A 21396-nucleotide genomic window follows, 5' to 3' on the forward strand; every position below is an offset into this window, starting at 1 on the left:
TTGTTTCACAAAATGTACACAACATCTATATCTCTATGCAAGGAGCTAAATTTCAATGCTAAGAGGCATTAGCTTTTCTATCCCATTTATTTACAACATGGGGGCCATACACACAATTTTTTGATAGCTTGGTTCCTCTACTGCCTCAAAAGAAAGAATTGCCCAAGGGGGTAATTATCAATGTCAAGAAGATGATAAATAGGGTAAAGGAATTAAATGGATTTTTCTCAAGTAAAATGCAATTGATCCAAGGTAAAATAAAGATAATTTCCATGGGGATTCCCAATTTTATTCCTACTATCTGAGATGATAATGAAGTCATAAAAGATTGCCAAGAATGCTCTTCCTCTTTTGAGGATATTTTGAGGCATCCACAGTTTGTTACTTACTGCAATAATGAGACAAATGTAACAACTATCTATGATATGATTGATTTTTTATTTAGGATTGAATCAGACATGAGATAATTTACTAGATAACTAAAGGCAATCACTAATACTAAATGGAACGAATGTATAGATGAGTTAAACACCATCCGAGATACCACCTGGCCTGATGTGGATACTAATATTGCTATTTGGGAAGTTATAGTAGATATAAAGGCCATAACATCTGTTGAAAGTGAGTAGGTAGCTCAAGCGTGTAGTTAAAGGAAGACGGGACAAAAAGGATAAAGAAAAGGCAAATAAAGTGACAGGCAGTTGAGGACAAACATATATATGCTAAAGACACTTGTAGATAGTGCCACATGCCAATTTTGCAATTGCATCCTAAAATTTTGATCAAAGTACAAAGAATGTTTGTAATGTAACTATATGAAATGAGTTTTGACATGTGTCCTCCCATCTAAAGCTTTTTGCAATCCTTCCTATAAAAGGATTTCCAAGATGTGGAGTGAGGGTCTGAAGTCAGTATAATTTTAGTGTTTATGCTATTTTGCAGTTAGTCCAGTAGTCTTTGTTTCAATTTTATATGTTGTATTCACTTTTGCAATTCTAAGAATACAAATGAATCTTGAATGATAGTTTTGTCATGTCTTGAGTTATTCTTGAGTTTACACCAGTAATTTTTTGTTTTCAAGGAAGATTAATACAAAAGAATGTTATGCAATATCCGTGTCTCTAAATTTTGTCTCCATTTTCATATATCTGTAGTTTTGGGATTGAAATAAACAAGGTTATTTCACTTTAATGCAACTTAAATGAGTTGCATATCTTTTCATTGATTTCTTTTAATTCAAGGAGTTAAGTAAGTGCTTTCATGAATTGATAGGGTTTCTAGATGTATGAGAGGGATATCATAAGAATGAAATTCAGGGTTAATTGCCAATAAATTTAATTGCAAGGCAATTAAATAGGTCTAGGGTTATTGGTGTGACTCTGTATAGCAATGGATAAGGCACTGATCATCAATTCAGATACAAACTAACAAGTTCATGTGGTTGCACAAAACACATTTTATAATCAAATCAATATTTACTTTTTTGTAATGAAGAATCAAACTATTGGTCATTACTTATTTGCAATAGTATTTCTCTGAATTATAGCTAGCTATTGTAATCAAGGAGTCATTCCAAACCCAAGAAGAATTGTTGAGCATTTTCTACTATAGGGGATAGATATAAAAAGAAGAGTGTGAGTGAAGTAGTTTTGAAGGAGAATATCAAAATATCAAGTCATTTCCATCCCTATGGTGCACCCACCTTGGCCTTGCAGAGCCTAAAGTGTAGAGAGTCTTTGTACTTTGTTATTGTCGGTCTAGATCTAAGATGAATTCAGTTGAATATTGGAAATAGCTAACCCTTAAACTAAATTTTGTCTTTTGCATCCTGATATTGGGTTTTTTTTTGCAACATTGTAGTTTTAAAACACCAACAAGTACAGCTCTTAATATCATCAAACTTGACATCATTCAGGACATATCCACAATCTCAATCATCAAACTATTATGCTCTTTCTTCTATGTTATCTCTTCCATAGTCATAGGAGGGGTAGGAGCAACATATGCATTATTTATCTAGAGTATAACATTGTCTCCAATTCTAGATAAATGTAGCCTCATCCTATTTTTCCATAAGGAGAAGTTCTCCTTGTTCATATTTGATACCTCTCTCTTATACATTTTTGGATCTTTAGCTCAAGTCCCTTCAATCTTCTTCCTTCAAGCACTCAACTCTGATACCAATAGTAATATAATTGAGAGGGGGTGAATAAGTTATATCTAGCTATCATACATGCCTTTAAAGCAACTTAGTATCAATTCAAACTTTATAAAAATTAATATCAATAACTTGGGAACCACATTTAACTTCTTAAATCAAACTTGTAACAATTTTACTTCAAACTATTATATCTCATTGTTCCTAACTAAACTAAGTATTAGAATAATCACCTAGCTTATACTAAGTTAAAACATTAAACAAATAACATTAAAATAAAATTTGCAACACATAAGCATTCACACATTTGACACAAATGTTTAACGTGGAAACCCTTAAAAGGGAAAAACCACCTAGGAATCGACAACCCAAATAGTTCACTCTTCCAAAGTGAGCTCTGCTAGGATCCAACCTAATTAAAGGTTCCATGCACAATTTTAGTGTACCCTGGTTAAAGGATTTCAACAAAAAATCATCTAGACCTTATCACTTCTTAACATTTCTAAAGAGTGGCGTGCTCTAAAGGACTTACAAACATCACTAATCGATGCTACAATGGTAAGAAAGTAACAATCAAGTGATCTTCTATGTTTAGCACTAGCTTTCTTGTTCATATCTTTCCTTCATTCTATCTCTTCCTTGTGAGATCTCTTACTGTATGATTCAAACACTCACACTATCACTTAGCACTTCCTCTTTCTTGATCTTTGCACTTCTATTCTTCTTGGTTCACCTTCTATCTTCTTCTTTCACTTCAACAATAATCAACAAACAATCATTACATCATTAGTAACCAAAAATAATCTCATTCATCTTCTTAAATAAGGAACTTCACCACTCCAAACTCTTTCAAATTTTGTCTCTTAATTACGATTGTAGATCTCAAATTCTATGAATTTAGACACTAAAAAAAAATTACATCTTGAACTTTGTGCTCATCTCCATTCTATTAAATCTCCTTCATAAGATCTTCATTACATTTTTCTAGTCATAGATATTATAACTAACTTTGACTTTATTCCTTGAACTTATCAAACATTCTTAATTCTCATGAAATGTCGACCTCAGATTAATCATTTCTTAACTTGTTCTTTCTATTTAGACTCGGTGAACACTACAACTTGACTAAGGATTTACATCGCTTGATTATCACTGAAATTACTCAATTAACACTAAACTTTAACTCTTCTTTGCCAAGCACTTGATGAAAACTGTAGTAGCTCAGTTAATACTGCATTTGTTATTTCATCGTGATGTTCATTCGTTGTAACTTGAACGTACATAAACTTCAACACTTAATCACATAATTACTTGATTGTAAAACAATCAAACCAACATTATTCTATCATAGTCCAACTCATTCAAGTACCCATTTAATACCATACTTATCATCTATTTCATCTTCATACTTTCTTCAAATCCTCTTCATCAATCAAATGATCTAGTACTCTACTGAATTAGCATAATTTCTAACCAAATAAGGCTTGACATCAATGACAACATAACAACTAATATGAACCTTTTACATGCAATAAAAACATTATCAGTTGGGGCTAACAAAGAACCATTAAGATATGAGGTAAAATAACCCAATAATGTAAGAAAAAGTATGGATGACAACTAATTTTTTCATGCAATTTTTGGCTTGCTTTGATTATTTGATGTGGATGATCTAGTGATTGGATTGATGTTTGATTTCTGATTTTTTGATTGGTCCTTGACTTAGGAAGACACTAATGATAATTTAAATTTGGAGTATGATGATAATGCAGTTGTGGACTTGGTAATGATGATGCAATTTCGGGAGATGGAATGAACAATTCTAAATATGGTTTTTGGGATCAATGCATCCTTAGTCTACTAATGAAATTAAAAAAATCCTCAATGAGCCTACTAGTGATAAATTCTTACGTAGAGAAAGACTCAATGAGCCTACTAGTGATAAAGTCTTTCTATGAGCGAGGATCATGCCCAAATGAATTTGGCATAATGGGCACCACTAAGTCCTTGGATCCTATCTAAAAAGGTTCAAGCTATGGCTTGTACTCCCTTATCAAAAACTACACATCAATGAGTTTATATAAAATCCTCCATAAAAAAAATAGTGCTCTCATGGTGGTCAAAACCATAAGTAAATGTGTATGCATGAGCAAAAATGTAGAGTACAAGAGGAGGACGATTTGATGTAAATGAATGTCTATGAATAATCATATAGGAGAAGGGATTCAATAGTTGGGAAGGTTCTAATTATTGTTATAGATTTTTTTGACTTAAAATAAACAAATCATGTAATGCCACATTATTACAACAATAAAACATGAATGTTTACACAACTATCAACCAAGCTTTTTTGTGGTCTTTTTCGATACACGTGGCATCACATATGATGATGTAGCCTTCAAATCTTAATTATAAGTAGGGATCTTATCAAGTAAGTTGTTATAAGAGATTTGGAGTGATTTAAAATTTCCACATAAGATTTTGAGAAGTTCAAATTTAGGGTACTCAACTTTGGGTGCCCAACATTTGGATTCTCCCCCCTAGCCCCTAATTGTGCAATTTTGTGTCTAATTGGATCATATGCCAACAGAAGAAGAGAGTCGATCCAATCTAAATTTGAATTTGAATCTTCAAGGTTAACCCAACATTAAAATTAGTTGGGAGATGGAACTGTTTAGATTTAGATGGTAAATGAATGAGTGTCTTTAGGTGGATGAGTGGACATGATTAATGTATAATTTGTGTGATTTTTTTAGAAAGTCTTGGATGCATAGATGAGACATTATTGAGTGTGTGGGGAATTGAGTAAAATTGAGGAGAATGATTTTAACTTTTATTCCTTTTTTCAAGTATAAATAATGAATTTCTTTTTTTATATGAACAATTGACGTAGACTGTTGATTGTTTATATTTAGTGAATAAGATAATAAATAATTTCATTTCATGTTTAAGAAAATTGATTACATGATATAATGAATCTTAATAAATTAATATATAAAAACTTACAATTATATAACCCTTATATTGAAATAACTAAGATGGATTAAGAATATATTGTGTTGATATATATTTATGTTTTCATGGAATAATATTTGTAGTTATTGTTATGGTTCTATAAGAAGTTAAATATCATATTGAGTTATGTATCAAATTTGACCATAATTTGTAAGTGTTTAATATTGATAGCTATCAATCATCATTTTTTAGTCATTCTTAAGATCACATGTGATGTAGATAGAGTTAGGATATCCATGTTTGGATTTAATTGTACAGTTTTCAAGTGAGACTCGTTGATCTTTGGTTCATGAGTAGTAGTTAATTAGAACCCATCTCTCATGATAATGAATAATTTACTTATCACTTGTTGTATCTAGTTAATACTCATAGAGGTTAAGCATTGGGCCTTCCACAGATGTCACCCATCTCAATATTATTTAAACTCAGACATATTTATCTATGGAATTTTCCCCAAGGTTAATCCCACTTAACTTGCTATCCTATTTCTAAAATCTTTAACAAGTATTTTGCCTCACAATTTGATCATTGTAGAGCTCCCTTTAGCTCATTAAATTATAAGTAGGAGATATTTTACTACTAAGATTCAATTGTGTAGATTTTGAGTAGAACTCATTGATCCATATCTAATGGGCAGTGATTCACAAGAACCGTCTCACATGAGAATGAATGACACACTTAGTACTTATTGCATCTAGGGTATGCTTACAAATATGAAACATTGAGAATTCCCAAGAAGTCCCTTGTCTTGGCTGCGATACTAATCCAACATTAGCATGCTTAACTTGTTACCTCATTTGCAAAACCTTCAAGATACATCTTGCCTCAAGAGGCATTCATTATAAAGCCTCTTTAGCTCACTAATTGATAACTAGGAGATATTTTCCATATGAGTATGTCAAATTATGATATTGCTATCCAAATTTAACTATTCAAGTATTTTCATATAGGTTGATGCATGATGACAATTTAGGCGCTTGTTTAAAAGATTTGATAAGAACAAATCCACATATCTCGTAGAACACCCACATGTAAGAACTTGTCACAAAGAAGCAAAAGACAAGAGAAGGCAAGGGTTTGGCTTTGAAATATGCAAGAAAATATTATGAGACAAAAAGAATAAGTAAAATAGACAATGGATCAATCCTTATAGAAGGAGATCATAAAACCTAAAAGGGAACGCCTAAGAGGGAATTGACTTTTAATAATTAATATTTAATTATTAAATGGAAATGCATGTGCATAAAGTGAAATCTTAAGTAGGGAGTAAAGGTAATTTAATAAATGTAATGAAATTAATCCTTTAATATTTTTCATATAGGTTTTAATGCAGGATGACAATTTAGGCGCTTGTTTTGCCTTCTTTAGCATTTGAGGGATTGGAAAAAGGGCAAATTTTAATCTTGTGGCCAATGTTTGTGATCCAATTTCCATGAAAAAACTTCATATACTTGAATGCTATGGCAATTTTGATGAAGGGTGCTCCCCTTAATACTGTAAACACATAACAAAAACATGAACAACAAATGTGAGAACAAAATATGGACTTCTTATTTGCGCTGCAAATGTGGAATTACAGAATTCCCAAGTACAATATGCTAACCCACATGGGCACCTTCATTACAGTAATATGCAAGTCTAAGCTGCAAACTACCACCCAGACCTATCCTGGACAATGTTCGAGCTATTCTTAAATACGCAATTTTATGCCACCCAGGAAGGTTCTATGCTCAAACTTAATACCTAGGGCTGACAAAGCCTAACAATAGATATAGAGTCAGCTAAATTCATCTTTGACAAATTATTTTAGAAATTTTGGTAGCCTAACTTCGGAAGGCCATAACTCTCAAACTGTTGCTCCGATTGGCTATTATAACCACTTTTTGAAAATCCTAACTCCTGATCTATAAGCTCAAGATGGTGCAAGCGCCCTTTCGTTGAGTTTTTAGACCTCATCTGGGCACTTTAAGGCCTCCAACGGTGAACCTGAAGATTTTTTACAAATTTTTCTACCGAAAATCCATTATAACTTCTTTGATACTTAAGTTGGAGCAATGAGATTTTTATGGTAGGCTTATAATTACAAAATGAACCTTCATGTAGAAACTAAGAACATTCTAAGCTCATATAAGAAACTTACTAAAAATAGCAAGTTCTCATAAATAATAACCAATCTTTTCTACTAGCCCTTATTAAAATAGAAAAGACTAAAAATAAAATATATTTGGGTGATGCAAGATTGCTCTTACACATCAAATTTTTTGTAATTTATTACTAGAATTTATGTATTCTAGTCTATCCCTTGATGATGAATATGTATTATTAAATTATATTTAAAAAGAATATTCCTATGAACCTAGTTACATGCTTCTTACATAAAAATTAGGAGAGAGATATAGTGTTGACCTATAGAAGAATGATTTAATGTATAGTTAAAAAGAAATTAACTAACCACAATGAGTGATTGAGTTATCAATTCATAATTATGTGAGCCTTACAATTTGTATCTTTTACATAAAGATAAAATTAATTATTATGTTGGTATTCCATATTTCAATAATATATAATCTATTAAAAAGTATAACTTTTACATAAATGAATCACACAATCCAAATATTACTTCAATTTTTTTAATGAATGTAATTTATTTAAAAATAAAACAATTGAGTTTAATGAAAATAGAAAGTATCAGTGAATAAAAACTAAAATAACAAAATTTATTATAATGAAAACATGGAGTAAATACACTATTTCTTTTTGTGTATTTTCATTTTTGAAACTTAATCACATCATTTGATAATTTCAATATATCATTACAAAGTATTTTTAAAAAAAATTCAATGGTGAATGGTAGATATACCTCGGTGAGTAAATAGTACATAGCTCAATCACTAAAAAAATTTTATTGATTGATTAAAAAGTTAGAGCTTAATGTACATGATTAAATCTAGTGCCACATGCCTAAGACATATGATCAAGTCACCTCATGAACATGTGAAAATCGTTTGGATGAGATAAGGAAACAATATGTCCAAATTGACTCACAAGGAGGCACACTAAAGAAAATGCCCAAAACAGAGTCTAAAATTGTAAGTGATTATAATCTATTACACTACAATTGTTTCTTTTTTATATGGGTAATAGGTCAAAGCCAAATTAATTATTATTTGTTGAGATTAAGTATTATTATTAGTTAAGCTCAAGTAGACTCAAACCCAAGACCTTTGTAATGTCCCCACTATTAGGGTTAGTTTGAGACAAGTAATACCTGCAAAATAATGGTTAGAATCACAATAATAACAAACAAACTATATTATTCTACCCTCTAATTTAACCCCAATCTCAAGGACATCTTGAAATCGGGCTTCCTAGCTCATAGCTACCTTGTTGTCTTCTTGGGAGCCCACCCCTTAAGATTCTTCTTGGATAGGCATCCTCTATCCAAGGCTACTCACATATGCATTTGTTGACAACATCAGAATATTCTTGCACATAAATTCTTGGCCATGCCAGACAATGGAGATCTTAATATCTCACATGCTCCATGCTTCGAGTTCACATTGATTCTTGACCATGGCAAACAATGGAGATCTTAATACCTCACATGCTCTATGCTTCGAGTCTCATTAATATCTATGGTGCTAACCCCATAGGTTAACATGATATTATCCACAAGTATGATTCATTAATATAAATAAATTTACAAATATAATTAAACAAATATAATCTATAAATATACCTTTCTTACCTTCTTTTCTTCATCCATGTGGTTCTATCCTTAGTCGGCCCTTCAATGAATTATTCCTTATAGATTATCTCAACTCCATATTTACTTTCCAAAATTCTTCCTTTTCTAATTATAGAGAAAGGACAAAATATACTTTTTTGTTTCTTCTTTTCCAAGAGTCACAACACTTCATAGATATAATCCTTTCGAAAAGTCACAACACTTCATAACTAAAATCCTTTGGAAAAGTCCCAATACTTTATAATCAAAATATTTTTGAAGAGTCAAAACTATTCATAATTTATGACCCTTTCAAAAGTTCACATCATTTCAATATCATTGATACCTTTTCAAAAAGTCACATCCTTATTTTTTTCATATTACTTTCCTCTTCTATTTTTCCTTTTTGAACTCCTCTCTTCTCCTCTTCTTTTTCGCTGCTCTAAAATAAACTCTCCTCCCTTTTATATCTTAATTTTAAGAAGTCATGTTTATTTGTTAAACATCTCTTGACTTTTCATCAAATTTGGTTAATTTATATTATTCTATGCTATATTATTTATTTACTTATTTGTGTTTATTATTATTTGTTATTAAAATCTATTTAGAAAGTTAACATACTTTCTACAATATTATCTCTTGTATTTTATTTTATTTCTTTATTTACTCATTTAAATTTTATTATTATTTTAATTATTTAAAATATCATATTAAATATTATTTCATTAATAATATAGATTAAATAATTACTATTTCCTAGTTTTACATTTTACTATTAGTTTTAATATAAATTTATCATCATTATTTAATAGCATTGTATTATATAATTATTATTAAAATTTTATATTTAAATGGGGATATGACAATCTCCCACATAAGAGGCACAAAATTTAGTATTGTGTTGTAGGCTCTTGCCTACAATTGTTAAAATATTATCAAAATTATCAATAGATATAATTTATTAAAATGGTTGAACATTGTAGTATTTTTTATTTGTGTCAATAGGTGCATCAAAATCTCTGATCTTTGAGCACCAAAAGTGTTGTGTAAAGGAAGACATTGAGAAAAAATGTGTCAAACCTAAACCTACAATAGAATGGTGAGAAAATAAATTAGAAACCGTGAATAGATTATCTTAATAAAATGAGATTTCATAGGTTCAATCCCTTGATTTGAACATTCTAGATATTGAAGCATCAATGGTAGAAATTAGAAAAGTAATTGGAATTCATATAGTTGTAGTTAAAAGAAAGTGTTAGAAGTCAATTCTAACTAATTAATTAAGTTTTCCATTTATAGGAGTCGCCTTATTATCTTTTGTTCTACAACAAAATATCAATATTTATGAAAAACATTAAATGTAAAATAATTTATGGATTGAAATGGATTTTGAATTAACTAGACAACCTAATCACTATCTCCAAGTTTCACATGGATTGTGGATATTTCATAAATATTACTTTATTTATTTTCTCTCCACCATATGCGTTAATTAGCTTTTTATATATATATTTTGGCTTTGTAGCTTGTATGTACTCTCTCAAGTAGAGCTAAGGAATCTTGAGTAGTAACAATGCAATTATGTTATAGAACTAGAACCTAGATTGAAACTTTCTATAACATTTCATTTTAATTAATATTTCTTTTTTTATGTTTCTTTTATTTATGCTCCTTGTATTCCACTCAAACTTCTTGTTGAAAACTAAAAGATAAGCATACAAGTAGGAAAGTAACTCATGCATTACCATCTAGGTTTATAGGATCTCCTTTTCCTAAGAGTGTATTGTTAATTTAGACAACTCAAATTAAGGTATATATATCATTATTGGAATGAAAACAAAGAAATTAGTGTTTGATAGTTATAAAGAGACATTTTTCTAACCCATGGCCTGATTATGAAACTCTGATCGAATGATTAATAAACTCTTTCTAGAATGCATGACAATTATAACACTTTCTCTTCATTCTAGAAATATAAGATAATAACAATTTGTAAAGTATTTGCAAAACAAAGTAGGGGAGAGGAGCCATTACATGAGTAGTTCTAATAGGTGATATTTTAGTTGAACAAACTAGACCACTAGGTGAACAAAATAGATTGGTAGTGGTGCAATAAAAATGTCTCGTCATTACATATGCCCAAAAAGATGCTTATAAATTTCAATAAATAACCACTAATGTAGTGGCAAATCAGTGCACCACTAAAAATGATTTAGTACATACCTATGGGTTTTTATCACTTTTTGGGACCATTTTGGACACTTTTAGAAAAAGCATGTTGATGTGACATCATATTCGACCATGTGACTTGGAAGTTCATTTTTTATTGGGAACTTGAGAAATAAGTTATAAAAATTAGTGTAATTTGAAATTTTCACATTTGAGAAGTGTGAAGTTAAGGTGAGCATGTATTGGTTTCTTGAGCTCCTATAGAATACTAAGAAGATTGTAAAATGGGGCAGCTAAGGGTAACCCTAGGTTGGCTGCATATGGGGGAGTGTTAAGGAACCATTCTAGCCACCAATGCATTAATGTTGTTGATGTTTTGTAGCTTTTTTCAAATATATTCTAGTGAAGATGTGTGTGTGTGTGTGTGTGTGTGTGTGTGAGAGAGAGAGAGAGAGAGAGAGAGAGAGAGAGAGAGAGAGAGAGAGAGAGAGAGAGAGAGAGAGAGAGATGGACATTAATAAAGGAATAAATAAATATAAATATATACATGTAATTTATGTATATATAATTATAATAATTATTAATATGAATTGACATCTCCCTGAAGAGACATGTCTATTCATAACTCATTCTCCATATAAATATAATTGATTGTTGCAATTGAAAAATACATACCACAATGGAAGTGTCATTAGATTTTTAGTGATTAGAATAAATTTAACATCTATTGTTGCACTCACCCTGGGAAATTTGACCAATCACTATGCAAAAGCAATGACTTCCCTTCAAGCTATTCAACTGGCTAAACATATGGGTGTCAGGAAAATATGGCTTAAGGGAGACTAAAACAACATTGTAAGATGCCTCAATGGTTCATCTAACCCATCATGGACTATATCCACCATTATACCTAAGGCAAAGGATATTCTCAAATCTATGAAAATTTATATGTTTCCCATATTTTTCGAGAATCCAACATAGTGGATGACTCTTTAGCCAATGTGGCTACATGATCTAATCAACAAATAAAGTGATAAGGGGAGGCTAATCTTCTTTCAGAGATCATGTGACATATTAATTATGAAAATATTAATGGGAAAGAGGGAATGTTGTGAAATGAATGAATCATTACTTCACAGTGTTGAGTTTATGATTATGAGGCAAGCTAGTAGACTTGATGTTAGTTATGTAATTATTGACTTTGTCATTTGCACACATTGTGGTTATTTTGGATTGGAGTTTTCTTTGTTATTTATTTGTGGGATATTAATAGTGATCTTTACATTAGCATCCTCCACATGCTCTACAATTGTGGTGCTTTTAAAACTAGGGGTGAGATGGCTCTGAAGATTTGGAGGTGTTGTCAAACCAACATGGGTGGGAAAAGGTGCCACACAAAACTTGTTTCTTGTGAGAAGTGGAAGGAATGCAAGAGTTCTTAGGAGATTTTGGAGCAGGGGAGTTTTAACCATTTATGCTGAGGCTCCATGGTGGAAAAACCATGGTCACCAAATTCTTCCATAAACATTGGAATGAGGGTTTCTTCCTATTTCAAGGGAAGAAGGTTACTATCAATAAAGACTTGATTTCTCAGGTCACTAGTGTCTTAAGTAGCTCTCAAAAGATCTCTAACTGAAGATGGGATACCATGTACGAGATAGATGGAATGTGCATGTAAGATCTGGTACATGTCCAACATTATTACTATCATCTCTCCCATTGGTAGATGGAATGTCCATGTAGTCTTTATCTCATCGCTCCATCAGTGATAGCAACATCCCTTGATGGAACATCACATGTGGCTATTGAGCTACCCAATAGATATTGATATCTCTGAGTATCTAAATCTTTATTGCACCCAATTCCCCTATGTGATCTGAAATATAAACTATAACATTTGACATATATTGTTCTTGCATTACTGGTGGATCTTGCAAAAGCATAAAAAAAGATATCATCAATATATCACATCATAATGTCAATCTACAAATAGTCTGGTCTACCTCTAGAACAAGTTGACCTCCTAGGGAATAGGTTGACTTTCCTGGGAATAGGTAGAATTCCTAGGGAACATGTCAACTTCCCTTAGGACAAGGTTGACTTCTCCCTGGAGTCCCCCAGACCCAATAACAAGTTAAGCTCCCCTAGGAATAGATGGACTTACTACCAAAAAGCTTGAAAAATACCTTTCTTCAACTATAGAAAGTATAAATTCAAAAAGGAAAGGAATCAAACCAAGTATATATATTCAAGGCCTACCCCATCAAGCTTGGAATCCTCTGTCACTTCCTGTCGAAGAACCTCCATTCGAGTTGGCTACAATGCTTTCATGTTTGGCATATTGATCCTTTCTTCTTCTTCATGTACAATTGCAATATCAAAAATGAGTTTCAAAAGGTAACATGGGTTTATATAACATTTTATTTTAGGTTACTTTCTGAATTGCTTTTCAAAACCCTTTTTTCAACTAATACCTCTAGTTGCTCTTTTCATTATATCTTGAGCTAGGTAACTCTTATATTTGCCTTGTTACAAGTTTTATTGTAATTCGGTTACCTTGCCTTCCAAGTACCTTCTAGAAAATTTTGAGTTTATCTCAAGATGTTCTGAGAGCTACTTGTTATCACATTCCCTTGCAATAGTTGAAAGACATGTCACAAAGTATGCCAACTTTGTAAAGGATGTCACGAGTTAGATCCCAATATTGTAGATGGGTTTACACCCTTAAATTCTTTAATTAATAGTTTTGACAAAAAATTGGAGAGGAATTTTGACATGTCTAGAGATTTTGATAGGTTGATCATGGATGAGTGCATCGAGCTCATAATAGATACACAAAAGGTCCAAAAGACTGGAGTTCAGATATGCGAACAATCAAATGAGGCTTAGGAGAAACTCATAGAGGATGAAGTCCATATTTGATGCATGAAAGAACTTGAGGAAGATATCTTCAATGAGTGCATCAAAAGGTTTTAAATGTACAAGGTTTAACTTTGGGTTAGTGGACTTTTGCATCCCCTCATCCTCTATTCTTTTATTCATTAAGGTTCATTGGGATCTTGGAGCCCTCGATTATGAAGAGTATAAAATTTAAAGAATTATTTATTCATTTATTCATGTGGATTTTTGCATTGATGTTTACTCTTCTAAGACAACTGACTGTTGCCTAGATAGTGATAATTACAATGCAATGTCATAAGATTGGCAGGTACAATCTAATAAGGAAATGACACATGAGATGGATCTTTTGCGAATGCCAATTCCTTTCAACCAAGAACATTGATCTCACATTTAATGATTCAGTATAGATGCCAATGGTATAGATAGAGCACTGACCTAGCATTTATGAGACAAGCCAACTCATATCACCTATAACTAATAGAAGAAGGCTTGCGTATAGGTGGACTTTACCCTTGGGAACCTGAGTATCAATATTCCCTTTTATTCTTGCTCACTTCTTCCTTTCTCTTTTGGATTTTTAATCGACTGTACAAAATGTACATACATGATAATACTTGTCCATACATTTAAATATTATAAAATAATTTGAAATAGTGTAAAATATTGTAAAGGTATGATGTACATAATAGATTTTCTATAAGTATACAATTTTTGACCATTCTTAGGGACCACAAAATTGATGATTTTGGAGGCCATAGTGATAGAGATAGATATTTATTAAATCACAATGTACTTTTCAATTAAGATTAGTTCATGCTCACTTAGAGATTTGTTAGTTTGATTAGACCAATGATAGATGGATGTTCATATTTATTATGGAAAGAAGAATTTGTGAGTTTTCTTCCACTTTTGTGTCTTGACTCAATTATTGGTAAAATTGTATTATTTTTTATTATTTTGTCCTTTGCTCAAGAGTTTTAGTTACTTTTATGTAAAAGGAAGTGGTATTTAATGAAGTATATCTTTCTATTTTTGCATATGTTGGTTGTCTTGATTAAGTAAAAATAGGTTTTAAAGGACCCAAAACCTTTTATAGAGTAGCAAGAAAATAAAAACTGAGTAACCCAAAAGAATTGTGCATCAACACCAAGAATAGAACAAGATAAAACAAGTAGCTAAAAATGAGCTGGAAAAGACAATAAAAAGAAAGCAAAAAGACAACACAAAACCAACTACAGGGTCTTGAGTAGATCCAATGCCTAGTTTGCAAGGATATTCATGTTTTCTGCGCAGGCCTTCAGATCATCCATTTCTTTGTCTTCGACACCCTCTGTCTTTTTTGAATTGGCCCTGGTGTGCTTGCTAGGTCCTTGGACATCTTTCACTTCCTTGTAGCCTTGACCTTTCCCTTGTTCAAATTTATTCATGAGAATGTTAATGTTGTCTACCACAATCTTCAGAGTAGAATAATTCTAATTCGCTAGTTTCTTAACCACCTTCTCCATATTAACCACTTTGTTATTCAGACCATCCAAATTTTTCTAGAAATCTTTAATTAGTTGATCCAAAGCTCTATTTTTGGCTTCGAGGGGTGGAACATGTTTCATTAGGTTCTTAACCTCTTTAACATTACCAACCACCTCAGATATTTTATCAATATGTTATCCTAGAGTTTTCTCCCCTCTAGTTGCATATGTTAGTTGTTGATCATGTATACCTGATTAGTTTATTGTTTGTCTTAAATGGAGTTGATGATGTTATTTACAAAGTGGTTATAGTGAGATTTATTTCTATGCGCCATATTCCATATTTTCTAGTTTATTTTTAGGTTTTTCCTGGCATTTTCTCCCAAGATACCTTATTAAGGTTAGATCCTTTCTAAACTAGAAGACCCTTTGAACAAATAGTCGCGCGTCCAACTAAGCTTGACCAAAATCATTGTGACACCATAATCAAGTGCTTGGGAAGAAGGGGAACTCTTTCCTCAATCTCTCTTTCAAGAAGAGTTAGCTGGTACTTGCATGCACTTGGTCACTATAATGTCCCCTTTTACTAGCCATTATTTCAAGATGAGTCATTATCCCCATTCGTGGTGATCACGTGAGCTAACTAGGACAATAAAGGGGTTAATTTATGATTTGACCTAAGGATTTCCATTTTTGGGCCATTTAGAGCTATTTTGATAGGGTGTCTACATACTGACTATTTATAGGAAGTTAGTAGGGGTTCCTTTTTATGGCTTTTAAGCATTGGACTTCAAGTGTCTTGCCGAGAGCCTTCTGGCACACTATTATATATGGCTTTCTGAGTTCGACAAGATATTTATTTTAATGCCCAAAAATCAAATTATTTTACTAAAGTAACTTTTAAATTAAAAGGGGAAAACTGATAGTCACTAATCTTTATAAGGTTATATTATCCTCTTATATGGAAAAAGGGACAGTTAAACAGGAAAAGAGAATTAAAATGAAGAGATAGGCATGGGAATATGAGGAGTAAACCAATTGTGCATAAAAGGGGTAGAGGGAACTCATTTGAAATATGCTTAGTTATTTTGCATTTCCTCTCTCTCTTGGAGAGCTTTTGGAAAACTATAGCTTTTAGCAGGCAAGAGGATAAAAACCCTCAAGTTTGGATAGTGGACATAAATACATTGTCAATTGGAGATATCACACAAGTTTTTCACATTGTATTCCAGGTTCATCATTTTTGTTATTCAATCTTTCTATAGTTATTGTATCTATGGTTGGATTTGATATTGATTTTGTTGAAAGTTAGATTGAAATGTTCATTCTAGAAGATAATATTTTCTACTATCAATTTGTATTAGAGTTGGTTCATTGAAAGAGAATTGCTTGCAAATCCATTATATCAATGGGGGTGTTTTATTTTGAGATAATTGTTTGCCTAAGTGTTATAGACTAATCGATAGACAAATTGGTAGACTTAATCATCAAAGGTATTATCATTGCTAGCAACACAAGCGAAGGGATGATGACTGGTAGACAAGCACAACTGGCAAGGCACATCAACATGTGACTCTAATACTCAAAGGGAATAAGGAAAGATGACAAGCCCAGTGGAAGTGATGACAAAGGTAATGCACTTAAACAAAGCATGCTAAGTGAAGTCTACATAAGCAAAAGAAAGCCAAGTAGCACAAACACTAGATATAATAGCAAGGTGACCCCGTATGATGACCACAAAGCAAGATACTAGTCATGTACAGGGTAAGAGTGCAATTGACATTGCATAAAATGGTAATGGGAGAAAGCATCAAAACACAGTTAGAAGAATTCAAATTTGAATTCTTTATAACTAAAGCTAATCACCAAAAATACACTACACCCAGTCTTGTACAAACACGCCAAAACCTGACAAGGGTGACACACCACCACAATGGGTGAATGAGTTAGTAATAGGAAGGGAATCAAATTTTGAATTCTTAGATTGATGCTTCCAAGTAAAGAAAGAAGAAGAGTATAAAAGAAAACAAAGTTGAAAGGGAGAAGGTTAGATTGCGAAGTGAATAGCCTAAGAGCTAGAAGTGCCAAGCTAAAGTAGAATCTCATAAAGATAAGAAGAGTGATTAGAGAGAGATCATCTTCAAGGTAGCGATTATGATGGGAAGAGGAGAGTGAGCTTGAAACAACACAAGTAGTATTGTGTGCTTAAGTTGAGAGATTAAAGCACACTAGTGATGTAATGGCCCGCCTGGAGATCCTTGGAACAAGGATAAAACATGCACTAAATATTTTTTTGTTTAAAGATAAGTTACTTAATAGAAACATGAAGTAACCCACTGCAAGAGTGAAACATCTTAAACAAGTAATAAGAATAGGGAACATGACTAAGATCACATGTTCACTTACACCAACAAAAGTCTTACAAACACTTCCAAATATCTCCAAGCACCAAAAGATAACACAAACCATGAGAATACCCAAATGAACTCTGAATAACATCTACAAACTCAAAGAGGGAATATTGAACTAACAATCCCAAACAAGATATTCTTTTTAAACCCAAAGAAAAAGTTCCTAGCATGGTTAAACATACAAGTTCATTTCCAACTAACCAAAGAATAATTAAGAATTACAAACAGAGACCAAAAATGACCATGCACAAGATGAAGGCTCAACATTACAACTACTTATCTATTAAACACCATGTTGGAAGATAAATGCAGAATCCTGAAATTTGGCTAAGTCTGAAATCCTGAAGCCCTGAAATTTCCTAGATTCTTTATCTTAACTCTGAGAGGTCTGAAACCTATCTCAAATGAATCATTGCATATATTAAAATATATTTTAAGTATAAGGAATTATTAAATATACATCAACTTAAACTTAAACAATATAGAAAGACTATTTTGAACTAGAAAGATGTGAAATCCAACAAGGTGTCCAAACCAACTTTCAAACTTTCCTTAGACAAGCGTAGATGCCCCCTATTTCTCATGCAAGGAAGTGGACTGGTCTCTAGTCTCATGCAAGGAAGTTCACCAAATCACATGAGAAACTACCCTATTGTGCGAAGGAATACCTAGCTCAGCCATCAAACTCACATACCTAGTGTCAAGGCTCATGTGAGGAAGTACAAAGAACCAAGAAAGGAAGTACAAAGAACCTCGTAAGGAATTGCCAAGTCTCACATTGTAGAGTGTACAATCTCACACAAGAGAGAGCACAATCTCACACGAGGATTTGCATCAACAAACAATTAAAAACACCAAAAGAGAAGATAGGGAAAAATAATCCTCCACACCGGGGAGTACTGTATCCACAATTGAGGCATAGACACTCAAATCATAATAACTAAAAGACTAAATTGAATCTAACCATCTAAACTAGTAGTGAAGGAAATGAACTGAAAGCAACATCGCAATGAGCTGAAACAACAAAACTAAGTGCGCAGTTCCTCCCAACCATAATAGCATCATGAGATCTTGAAGGCCCCAACCATCCCTCGTGTGTAACATCCCAAACTACCCACTAGATAGTCAGAGCTATCTTATGAGAACGTCACTACTAAAACGTAATAACATCATAAGAATAGGAAATCTAACATGCTAATCCAATAAGCAAAAGATACTCCAACTAAGAAATCACATCATCTAATCATATGTTAAACATCATAATAAGGGAATGCACCAAATAAACTAACATCATCTAAACATGATATCCAAGAATTCCAATGAAAGCATAAATCATAGGAAAGCATACTGCAGAACTTGAAGTACCAAGTGAAAACATTCAGCAACTATTGCACTGGAATAATAGACTGTCTCTATACATCGATCCCCAGTAGTGGTATAGGTCCACTCCCATCGTGATGATGGATATAATCATCCAACCACAATAACACATAAAGAAAATGTCTATGGCTAACACTCACGCCAGACAATAAGATGATTGAAACCAAGATCATGAGACAATGCAAGTACAACAAGTCCTGGTCAAATGCTCAATAGATAACTATGCAAGGACTCTAGTGGAGTGTCATTACTTGTCATCGGGTAGCCCAAGTACTTCAAGCCTTCAATCAACTCCCTTAGGAGGCCAGAATCGAAAAGTATCTTTGATCAACTCTCACAGGAGGCTAGATACTGTGCCTTTGATCAACTCCCTCAGGAGTCCAGATACACACACCTTCAATCAACTCCCTCAGGAGGCCAGGTATTATAAGATCTTACCTTTCATTAAGCTTTTGTACCCATTTATTGATTTAATTATCACTTGTTAGAACCTCTTCACATTACCTTGTCGGCCACTTTTGGGATGGGGTACACGAGAGAAGCCACTCCACATGTCTACCCTACATACCCATGCTCATCACACAATGAATTCCCAAAGGCAATGCAAGTTCCCAACCCAACTCCAATGACATAGCTCCATTGAAATACAACCGAGAGTTTAAGCCTCACAAGTCACCCGACCAATGCATGCACATGTGCTTGTGTGTGACACACCACTAGTATGCCTCACAATAGATGTGTGATAATCATGCCCAAGGCCTTACTTAGGAATAGTATATTAAATCTAAGGATTATTCTCCCTACCATGAGGTGCATTTAATTTTTCAACCCAGAGATGTATACTTGAAATGGTCGGTACGGTATGTGCACTATGTTTCTTAAGGAGTCATTATGCTTATGTTGCAAGAAAGTAAAATGCAAAGAAAGAACCTATACTACTGCTATAGGAAATTAAAACACTTAACTCTTCACTGAAATGAATGCTGGAAATAAAATTAAATGCTAACTTGTACTCTAACTCAAACCATCCACTATAATTGTTCTCGCTAATGTTGCAAGAACACTCACAAAGTATTATGTTATAGAAAGAAACTTACAACTTCTACTTGGAATACTAGAAATGTTCGAAGTAAATCTACACTACTCTAGTCTAATCCACCTCCCAAGTGGGCCCCCTTGTTCGGCTTCTGCTAATCTACTAACATAGAATGTAAACCAAGAACTATTTCATTATATTCCAAAATTCCTTACATAAGAACAATACATAAAATTGTAAAACAATTCACTACGAGAGTCAACAGTTTCTTTTCATAAACTTTCTTCCAACCTCCAAAAATTATTGATCCAATCCCTATAAATAGAGGATTGACACTTATTCTAAAACAAGAAAGAAAACAAACAAACTACAAATCTGCCAAAGAAAAAAAAGGAAATATAACAGTTCGTGGTACAAACAATAAAGTTTGGATAACCAATTCGACACAGTAGTAAACACAAAGGAAATATAGAAACTCTTCATCCCTACATTTCGATAAAAATAGCTCCTCCTTTGTAGCGGTCGTGTCTCCTGGTACCATTATGGTTCTTCCATTGTGACTGGACTTTAATGTTCCTCCTTGAATGCTATCGATCATCACCCAGCTTCTTCCCTATTAGGTTAGTTATGATGTAGAAATATTTGCAAATAGGCATAATCAAATTAAATCTAAGTATTAGAACACACGTTCTAATGGTTATATGAAATACTGCATTATATGTATAATATTGGCAAAATATGACATACATCTACCCATACGTTAACGGTTCTATCTGGACATAATCATAAGTTCAACTAAACATATGTTCACAAATGTCTTGGTAGTATTAAAACAAAGTATTTAAAATTATCATAAAATAGAGGCAATAATTAGCCTCATCATCTGCCCCTTGGTAATTTTGATGCTTGTCCTCAAGCATTACATCTTCTAGTCATTGATCAGAAATCTCCAACTTCAGTCCTCCCTCTCTTGCTACTTTTGAAGGTGTAATAGAATCCTTGTGTTCTCTCCTAGACTTCCCTTCTATGGTCCTCTTGCAACCTGTCAAGTCATTTAGAATTGATATCATATAGGGGCCACATGAGCATTGGTGGCTGCATTGTTAGTGGGCACCACAATTTTGGTCTAGTTT

The sequence above is a fragment of the Cupressus sempervirens genome, chromosome 3 (assembly GCF_028749045.1).
Source record: "Cupressus sempervirens isolate cs-2001-9-10 chromosome 3, ASM2874904v1, whole genome shotgun sequence".
NCBI lineage: Eukaryota > Viridiplantae > Streptophyta > Pinopsida > Cupressales > Cupressaceae > Cupressus > Cupressus sempervirens.